We start from the raw sequence: 9,178 nt of genomic DNA on the forward strand, positions 1-9,178 counted from the left end.
CTACCAGCCTTCCCTTTCACCCTGACAGATATATGCTTTCTCTAGATTCTTGTTATCTCATTTCTGAAAGCTTCCCATTTTCCAGTTGTCCCTTTACCTGCGAACATCTGCCTCCAATCAGCTTTCAAAAGTTCTTGCCTAATACCGTCAAAATTGCCCTTTCTCCAATTTAGAACTTCAACTTTTAGATCTGGTCTATCCTTTTCCATCACTATTTTAAAACGAATAGAATTATGGTCGCTGGCCCCGAGGTAGAAGAAGAGCTTATGCCCGAAACTTCAATTCTCCTGCTCCTTTGATGCTGCCTGACCTGCTGCGCTTTTCCAGCAACACATTTTTTTAGTGCTAATCTGGTAACCCCAAGCTAAAGTCCATGGGTTCAAATTCCAATATGACAGATAGTGAAATTTAAATTCAATAAAAACTGGAACTAAAATCTATTCGTTCCTGATCAACATTCGCTTCCAGTCTGAAATTCTTAAAAATTCTTCTATTTGTTTACAAATCACTCCATTAGAAGGCCTTAGTAGTCTCTGTAACCTCCACCAGCCCTAAAAACCTTCAAGATAGCTGTGCTATTCTAATTCAGAAATCTCTAAGCCTTAACTGAGTTCATCAATGGTTATCCAGTGGTTGCCATGGCTCCAAACTCTGGCATTTCCTTCCTAAATCCTTCTGTCTCTCATTCTTTCTTTCAGACGCTCCTTAAAAATCTACCTTTGACCAGGCACTTAGCCGTCGTTCCTAACATTTTCATATGCAGCTGACTTTATTTCAATACTCACTTGTGAAATGCCTTCGGATTTTAAAGTCCATTAAAGGCACAGTGGAGTTATTCTATAAACAGAACTAAGTACGTTCCCCCTTGTACATTTTTGCTACAACGAACACCTAGCAAAAAAGGGGTTTGTCTCTTACCCAAAGTTCTCCCTCCTGAGGGATCAGCCTCCTGGGCCATTTTCAAGGCCTCTGTGGTTGCTATGTCAATATTACACGGGATGACAACAAGGTTAATGGTCTTATCGTCACTGATATAGGATTTGATCAGCTTCTTGATCTGAAGGAATGTTGATTAATTAAAGAGAGAAGAAAATAAGACACAGATTTTCAGAATAGATTCCCTACAGTCTGGAAACAGCCCCTTCAGCCCAACGAGTCTCCATCGATCCTCTGATGAGTAACCCACGCAGCCTCATTTCCCTCTGACTAAGGCACCTACCACTGTGGTGTAAATCAGCATGGCCAACTCACCTGGCCGTCTTTGGACAGTGGGAGGAAACCCACACAAACACAGGGAGAATACACAAACTCCACATAGACAGTCACCCGAGGTTGGAATCGAACCAGGGCCCCGAGTGCTGTGAGGCAACAGTACTAACCACTGGGCCACCGTGCCACCCATTCATTTATACATGACTTTTCATGACCTCAGGATATGCCAAAGCACTTCACATCCAATGAAGTAATTGTGAAATGTTTAAATATTGTGGCCAATTTATGCACACTAACTAACCTTTAAAAGGTTAACGGAATGCTGGATTTATAGATATTTGTTAATCAACCCACTTAGATAGGTTAAAGCATACCTTAGCAACACCTGAACCTGGGTCTCCTATGCCAGAGACAGTGTCACGACAGTTACACCATTAAAAAATACCTCAAAGATTTTTTAAAAAGCAAGCAAATAAAGAAAGATATGAATGGAACAAAGAGTGAGATGAACAGATTAAACTAAAGACAGAGAGAAGCAGCAGGGATGAGAAAATAAGATAAATGAGGCATAATCTGTCGATTTAAATGAAGGTAAAAAAACACAGGAAATCATAAACCACTTGATTTACATGAATCAATTGGTCACTAAAGCTAGCACATAGAAAAAGCATTACTTAATCTGGAAGAGTTAACATGGTTTTCAGCAAGGGAAATCATGTTTAATTTTTTAGACAGATTGAAGGAATAATGAGCTGTGGTGAAATGGAAGTCTGTAAACATGCTTGGATTTCTAGAAGGCATTTGATAAAATGTCACATGAAATGAGCAAATAAAGGCTTGATGTGGAGGTGCCAGTGTTGGATTGGGGTGGACAAAGTCAGAAGTCAGGCGACACCAAGTTATAGTCCAACAGGATTATTTGAAATTACAAACTTTTGGGGTGCTGCTCCTCCATCAGGTGAAGTGCAAATAAAGGCTGAGAATGTAGGAGGTAAAATATTAACTTGGAGAGAAGATTGGCTGGCAGAAAACCGAATGTGTGTAAATTAGTCCTTGATGGATTGGCAGGATGTGACAAGGGGTATAGCTCAGGATCCTGTGCTAGGGCCTCAGCCCTTTACAATTCATTTCAATGTCTTAGCTGAAGTGCATTAAGGCACAGGAGTTAAATTTGTAGATGACACAAACATAGGTAGGGAATTATGTTGTGATCAAAACATGAAGAGTTTGCAGGCGAAAGTAGACAGGTTGCAGAAACCAGTAAAAATCCGATAGACTGTGTATAATGTGGTTCACCTTAGCAGTAAGATTCAAATAACAGAATATTAAAATAATTTGGCAGAGGGTGGGATACAGAGGTATAGTAGGAGGTGATGCACAAAAAAGTGTGGAAGACCAAGTCAGCCTGGAAGGCAAAGTGAATGTAGCCAAGTTAAGGTACAAGGGAACATGTCATAGTTAGATAGCATTCAATTTAATGCAAGGAGTGTTGTGAGTAAGAGAGATGAGTTGAGGGCGCATGAGGATATGACATCATTCATAAAGACATGGTTTAGGGAGGGGGCAGGCTGGCAGTTCAATATTCTGAGAGCCTGGAATCTTCAGGTGTGATAGGAGAGACTGTGAAAGAGGGGATGATCTCACCATATTGATCATGGAGTCAATTACTGCAGGAAGGAGGCATGTTGTCCTAGAAGGTTCTTCAAATGAGGGCATATGGTTCAAACTTAAAAACAAAAAGGGTGCAATCGCTTTGCCCTGGGTGTACTATAGGCCTCCAAACAGTCAGGGAGAGACAGAAAGACAGGAACATTGGCAAACCTCAGGGAAATGTAAAAATAACAGGGTGATGACAGAAGATTTCAACATCCCCAACAGTAATTGGGATAGACAAGGTGTAAAAGGCTTAGAGGGGGTGGATTTCTCAGAATGTATCCGATAACTTAACCAGCATGTAGGAAGTCCTACAAGAGAGGGGTGGTGCTCGACCTAATTTTACTAAACAAAACCAGGCATGCGTTAAATGTGACAGTGAAGGAGCATTTTGGTGATAGTGACCGTAATTAAGTAATATTTAAGGTCATCATGGATAAGGGCAAAGATGGTACAGATTCTGAAGCGGGGGAAGGTCAGTTTTAATCGAGTAAGGCCAGGATCTGGCCAAAGTGGACTGGGAGCAGTTACTTGCAGGAAAGTTCACCTTAGAGTAGTGGGAGGCATTCTAAAGGGTAACAGTGAGAGTGTAGGGTCAGCATGTTCCATAAAGAGGAAAGGTGGAACAAACACTGCAGAGAGACCTGGGCATCATGGGATCTATAGGATTGAATATAGAAAAGACACTGATGGTGAATCCAGAGGCTCAAGATAGCAGATGCCCTCAAGGAGTATTGGGTGTGTTGCTTAAAATTGCTTAAAAAAGAAACCAGGAGAGCGATGATTGGGCATGATAAACCACAAGAGGGAATAATAAAAGGTTTTGGTAACTATATTAGATTCAGGAAATAATCTGGGAAAGAGTAGGGCCCTTTAGGGAGCAAAGTGACAATCTGTGTTTGGAGATAGAAGATATGGCAGAGAATATAAATTAGAACTTTGCATCTGAATTCAGATTTGTAGAGAAGTGGAACCTAAGTACAGGAATCAGGGAGGAGTATTATGACATGCTTGAATGGATTAGCATTGAGAGGAAATATTAGCAGTTATAACAGGCGTGAAAGTGGATAAGTACCCAAGGCCGGACTGGATGTACGCCAGGCGACTGTGGGAGGCAAAGGAGGGGGCTGCAGAGGTTTTGACATGAATTTTCAAAATCTGTCTGGCCAAAGGAAGAATGCCAGAAAATAGGAGGACATTTATGGATGCTATTATTTAAGAAGGATGGTGGGGATAAACCTGGAAAGTACAGGCTAGTGAGTCTAACGCCTGTGGTGGGGAAACTATTGGAGAATGTTCTGAGGGCAGGGATTAATTAAGGATAGTCAGCATGACTTTAAAAGGTGATGACTAAGTGTGTAGATGAGGGCATGCATTAAATTTAGTCAACATGGACCTTTAGTAAAGCTTTGGACAAGGTGTCACATGGCAGAATGGTTACAAGACTGATGACATGGAAATTGGTGCTGTGGTAAATGCTGAGGAGGAAAACCATAGACCGTAAGACAGTAACACATTTGCAACACATTTTCAGCAACACATTTTCAGCTCTGATCTCCAGCATCTGCAGTCCTCACTTTCTCCCATAAGACAGTATAGGCATGTCCATCCTACATGTGACTCCAGACCCACAGCAGTGTGGTTGACTCTCAATTGCCCTCTGAAGTGGCCTCACAAGCCATTCAGTGGTAACAATCACTGCACAGTCTCAAAGAAATAAAATCAGACGGATCATCTGGCATCGACCTAGGCACTAGAAAAAACAACAGCAGAGAGAGCCCTGTCAACCCTGCAAAATCCTCCTCAATAACAGCTGGGGGCTAGTCTCACAAATTCGGAGAGATGTCTCACAAACTAGTCAAGCAACAACCTGACATAGCCATACTCATTGAATTATACCTTACAGACAATGTCCCAGACACCACCATCACCATCCCTCGATATGTCCTGTCCCACTGGCAGGACAGAGCCAGCAGAGGTGGCGGCACAGTGGTGTACAGTCAGGAGGGAGTTTCCCTGGGAGTCCTCAGTATTGATTCCAGACCCCAGGAGGTCTTGTGACGTCAGGTTAAACATAGGCAAGGAAACCTCCTGCTGATTACCACGTACTAACCTCCCCCAGCTGATGAATCAGTCCTCCTCCATGTTGAACAACACTTAGAGGAAGAATGAACAATGGCAAGGACACAAAATGCACTCTGAGTGGGGGATCTCAAGGTCCACCACCAAGAGTGGCTCAGCAGCAGCATGACTGATTGAGCTGGTCGGGTCCAAAAGGACATAGCTGCTATACTAGGTCTGCAAGAGGTGGTGAGGGAACTAACTGGAGGGAAAACATCCTTACCAATCTGCCAGTTGCAGACGGATCTGTCCATGACAGTATCAGTAAGAGCGACCACTGCACAGACCTTGTGGAGATGACGTCCTGCCTTCACATTGAGAAAAGCTCCATTGTGTTGTGTGGCACTATCACCGTGCCAAATGGAACAGACTTTGGCTTATCAAGCAGCTCAAGGCTGGACATACCTGAGGCATTGTGGGTCATCAACAGTAACAGAACTGTACTCCAGTGCAATCTGTAACCTCATGGCCCAGCATATCCTCCACTCAACCATTACCAGGGATCAACTCGGGTTCAATGAAGAGTACAGGAGGGCATGCCAGGAGCAGCATCAGGCATACCTGAGGATGAGATGTCAACCTGGTCAAGTCACCGAATAGGACTACGTGTGTGCTAAACAGCATAAGCAGCAAGTGATGGACAGAGCTAAGCGATCCCTTAACCAACGGATCAGATCCAAGCTCTGCAGTCTTGCCACATCCAGTCGTGAATGGTGGCGGACAATTAAATAATTAAACACTGGAGGAGGAAGCTCCACAAATAACCCCATCCTCAATGACAGAATAGCTAAGCACATCAGTGCAAAAGCTAAGGCTGAAACTTTTGCAGCAATCTTCAGCCAGAAGTGCCAAGTGGATGATCCATTTCGGCCTCCTCCAGTGGTCCCCAGTGTCACAGATAGCAGTCTTCAGCTAATTCAATTCAAGAAATGGTTAGAGACACTGTTTACTGCACAGGCTACTGGCCCTCACAGCATTCTAGCAATAGCGCTGAAGGCTTTTGCTCCAGAATTTGCCGCTCCCCTAGCCAAGGTCTTCCAGTAGAGTTACAATACTGGCATCTTCCTGACAATGTGGAACATTGCTCAGGTATGTCATGTACATAAAATGCAGGATAAATCTAACCTGGCCAATTACCACCCCATCAGTCTACTCTCGATCATCAGTAAAGTGATGAAAGGTATCCTCAACAGTGCTATCAAGCAACACCTGTTCAGCAATGACCTGCTTAGTGATGCTCAGCTTGGGTTCTGCCAGGGCCACTCAGCTCCTGATCTCATTACAGCCTTGATTCAAACATGGACAAAAGAGCTGAATTCCAGAGGTGAGGTGAGAGTTGAAAGCCCTTGACATCAATGCTGCATTCAATTGAGTGTGACATCAAAGAGCCCTCGCAAAATGGAATCAATGGGTATCAGGGGGCAAACTCCTCAGTGTTTGAAGTCATTTTTAGCACATAGGGAAGATGGTCATGATTGTTGGAGGCCAGCCATCTCAGCTCCAAGACACCTCTGTAGGAGTTCCTCAGGGTAGAGTCCTAGGCCCAACCATCTTCAGCTTCTTCATCAATGACCTTCCCTCCACCATAAGGTCAGAAGTGGGGATGTTTGCTGATGATTACACCATGTTCAGTACCATCCTCAGATACTTAAGCAGTCCATGTTCAAATCCAACTGGATCTGGACATTATGCAGGCTTGGGCTGACAACAGGCAACTAACATTCACGCCAGACAAATGTCAGGCTATGATCATTACCAATAACAGACAATCTAACCACTGCCTGTTGACATTCAATAATGTTACCATCATGGAATCCCCCACAAAACAACATCCTGGGGGTTACCATTGACCAGAAACTCAACTGGACTCACCACACAAATGCAGCCGCTCCAAGAGCTGGTCAGAAACTAAGAATAAGCAGAGAGTAACTCATCTTTTGCCTCCCCAAAGCCTGTCCACCATTTACAAGGCAAAGGAGTGTGATGGATATTCCCCACTTGCCTAGGTGGGTGCAGCTCCAACAATACTCAAGAAGCTCGACACCATCCAGGACAAAGCAGTCCACTTGATTGCCATCCCATCCACAAGATTCCACTTCCTCCACTACTGACACTCAGTAGTAGCAGTGTGTACTATCTAGAAGATGCATTGCAGAAATTCACCAAAGATCCTCAGAGAACACCTTCCAAGCCCATGACCACTTCCATCCAGAACATTAAACAGATACATGGGAACACCACCACCTCCAAGTTCCCCTCCAAACCACTCACAATCCTGACTTGGAAATACATTAACATTCCTTCACTGTCGCTGGGTCAAAATCCTGAAATTCCCTCCCTTCGGGCATAGCGGGTCAATCCACAGCAGGTGGACTGTAGCAGTTCATGAAGGCAACTCCCACCACCTTCTCAAGGGCAAGTAGGGACGGGCAATAAATGCTGGCCAGCCAGCAATGTCAACATCCCATATATAAATTTTAAAAAGACAGCTGGTCAGATGTGTTGAACAGCAACAAATGGAATTTAATCTTGAAAAGCATGAAATGTTGCATTTGCGGAGGACTAATAAAGTAAGGGAGTACAAATCAAATGGTAAGACCTGAGGAAGTACAGAGGATGTGCAAATCTATAGACCCTTGAAAGCAGCAGGCAAGGTAGGTTAGTTGGTTAAGAAGGCATATGGAATACTTGCCTTTATTAGACAAGATGTTGAAGACAAGAGGAAAGATGTCATGATAGAACTGTATATAATGTTAGTTAGGCCATAGTTGGCCGTAGTTCTGTTCATCATACTATAGGAAGGATGTGTTTGTATGAGAAAGAGTGCAGAAGAGATTCACCAGGATGTTACCTGGGCTGGAGCGATACAGCTATAAACAGGGACGAGAGACAATGGGGTTGTTTTCCTGAGAGCAGAGAAGGCTGAAGGATTTGAGGAAAAGTTTTATTACCCACAGAATTGTGAGTATCAGGAACTCGCTGCCTAAAAGGGTGCTAGAGGTCGGAACTTACAAGACTTTTAAGGACTGTTCAGATGAAAATTTGGAACATCATAGCAGATAAGTGCGGAAAATGAGATTCAAAGAGATGGACAGTAATGATTGGCACAGAAATGATGGGCTGAAGGGTCTTTGCGCTTTAAAAATTCAATGACTCTATTTAAACTCCAAAATACCAAGGTGCAGTGGGATCTAATACTCAAGTCAAATTATAAGGTAGCATATTGTCAAGAACATTAATGTGATTCTGTCCTTTAGTTTTCAAGTTTTGACTTTTGAAGAGCGAGGGGTGATTTAGTTGTAGTGTGGAAGGTCCCGAATGATCTTGCCAAGATGGATATGGAAAGGCTCTGTTTCCTCTTGTGGGTGGGTCCAGAACTAGGCAGCACTGTTTCAAAATGAGGGCTGTCCCTTTAGGACAGAGATTAGGAGAAATGTTTCTCTTAGGGTTCTGCAATTTTGGAGCTTTCCGCCTCAGAAAGCACCAGAATATGATTATGTTATATCTTTGAAACAGAGGTGGGGATTGATTTTTGTCAGGCAATGAAAATAAATCAAATGTTATCAGGGTAGATTCGGAAATTGAATATGAAACACAATCAGATCAGCCAGGACCTTTCTATGTGACAGAGCCGGCTCAAGTGGCTTAACATGCACTGCTGTTCCTCATTCATTTATTGGTATATACAGAGAGAAAGACACGTTCGCAAACTCTTTCAGTAGTTGGTTAATACATAACTAAATGTTTTCAAGTAGCCAGCAGAGCACTCAATACATTCCCTTGTGACAGTGAGTGCACTGGTTCTTTTTCTGCTGTGCGACGTTACCTGGTTTCCAATATCCTGTGGCTGGCTCCCAACTGCCACTCTTGCAATTCCCGGCAGATCGATCAATGTCAGATCAGGGGACGTTGCTGGACTCCACTTCCACACTGGATCAGCTCAGAGCTGATGCCTTGGTCATTTCCAGCCATGATGTTCTGAGCTGCAAATTGAACCAAACCCTGCATCAACCACACTGCACAGTTTCCTGGCACAAACCCATAAATTTTAAAAAATTATTTCTTTTCCTTCTCTTTGTCAGATCAGTTGCTATCGTTTATCCTTCTCACCTGAGTGGATAAGTAAATGTCACCCAAGACTCCCAAGAGTGGCTGAGTCATAGAACATCGAACACTCCAGCCCAGGAACAGG

The 9,178-nt window shown here is 43.5% G+C and overlaps 1 pseudogene; it reads right to left on the reverse strand.

The window, feature by feature from the left end:
* The window catches only part of LOC122554843, a 42,832-nt pseudogene extending 33,654 nt beyond the window's left edge, over window positions 1–9,178 (reverse strand).

This window comes from Chiloscyllium plagiosum, chromosome 12 (genome assembly GCF_004010195.1).
Source record: "Chiloscyllium plagiosum isolate BGI_BamShark_2017 chromosome 12, ASM401019v2, whole genome shotgun sequence".
In the NCBI taxonomy this organism is placed as follows: Eukaryota; Metazoa; Chordata; class Chondrichthyes; order Orectolobiformes; family Hemiscylliidae; genus Chiloscyllium; species Chiloscyllium plagiosum.